This window comes from Octopus bimaculoides, unplaced genomic scaffold (assembly GCF_001194135.2).
Source record: "Octopus bimaculoides isolate UCB-OBI-ISO-001 unplaced genomic scaffold, ASM119413v2 Scaffold_328614, whole genome shotgun sequence".
Classification (NCBI taxonomy): Eukaryota; Metazoa; Mollusca; class Cephalopoda; order Octopoda; family Octopodidae; genus Octopus; species Octopus bimaculoides.
The window spans coordinates 711-1,859 of NW_026300058.1; the positions used below are offsets into that span (position 1 = coordinate 711).

At 38.4% G+C, this 1,149-nt stretch overlaps 1 long non-coding RNA gene across 1 annotated transcript; it reads left to right on the forward strand.

Moving 5' to 3' along the window:
* The first annotated feature begins 6 nt into the window (after positions 1 to 6).
* On the forward strand, positions 7 to 507 carry LOC128251327 (uncharacterized). Its single transcript, XR_008267086.1, has 2 exons — positions 7 to 158; positions 259 to 507. It is a non-coding gene; the product is annotated as an uncharacterized LOC128251327 (long non-coding RNA).
* Positions 508 to 1,149: the final 642 nt, after the last annotated feature.

The following is a 1,149-nucleotide window of genomic DNA, read 5'->3' on the forward strand; positions in this document are numbered from 1 at the left end:
TATACCTGCGGCTAAAGACACGCAGCTAGCTTTACTGATTGAGTGTGACAAGGGACGGATTGATGTCTAGCAAGATATATTTAAACGAAGTCTATGAAAAGCATTCGACAATCCAGAATCGACCCACCCTCTCTGATCGAAGTAACCAAGTCTCGAAGGTAAATTCTTCCATTTATTGTGAGATGATGGGGGGTGGATTGGTTCGCAAAAGGTTTGCTTCGTCTCCACGTTTCCATGGAACCTTTGATTTCTTTGTAGCATGCCAAGAAGATTCCGTCCAGATTCTCTGTTGTCGGCTGAATTCCTGATTGTTGTTTCTAAGTTATTTGGGGACGTAAGAGAGGTGCAATTGTATCCCCTAGACCGTCTCTGCTTTGTGTTCGATAAGCGTGGGCTCATTTCTGTGTATGTTTTTGCTTTATTTTCCTTCAGCAAGGGCTTATCCGATGCCTATTCTACGATGAACTGTGTTTCGTAGTTAATAAACAAATTGCTTTGTCTTTGCCAGCCTTGTAGCGAGTTTGTTTCTTCAGCTTCACAAGTTGTTTGCCACAGTTTAAAGACACTTTCCAAGCGTTGACCATCTCAATGTTTCTTTAATTCGTTGTAGATTTCCTCGTGTATAATGCGGTTTTTAATTGATAGTGGAGGGGGAGGGGTTCTAACTTGTGTATCATCTGTAGGTGGATTTTCATTTAAGCAATTATTATGTGGTAAAGAATGAAGAGTGGTGCATAATTCGGACAAATGTTGATTGAGCTGTTCCAGGGATTGTTCTTTCTCTTCGTTTCCTCCTGTGTAGAGCGAGTGAGTTCATCAGTCTTGCTAATTAAAAGTCTCAAATTCGTGTTGATCTCTCTCTTCGTTGAGACTTTTAACTGTAGAGTTTGGTGTTTGTGGCATTTTCATTCTCACGTGTAGTGAAATACAATAGAAATATGGTACAAAATAGAAACACACACTTTGAAATAGAAGAAGAAAAACAAACGTAAAGTCTTTTTATGAAAAGTAACGATAGATATATACAATTAGATGAACTGAGGTAGGAATAAAAGTAATAAAAGTCATTGTTGGGAGTTGTTAAAGGGATTGAAAAGCATACTGGTTTCCTAATATTCCTAATCATTGCGTTATGTAAGATTTTTCCTA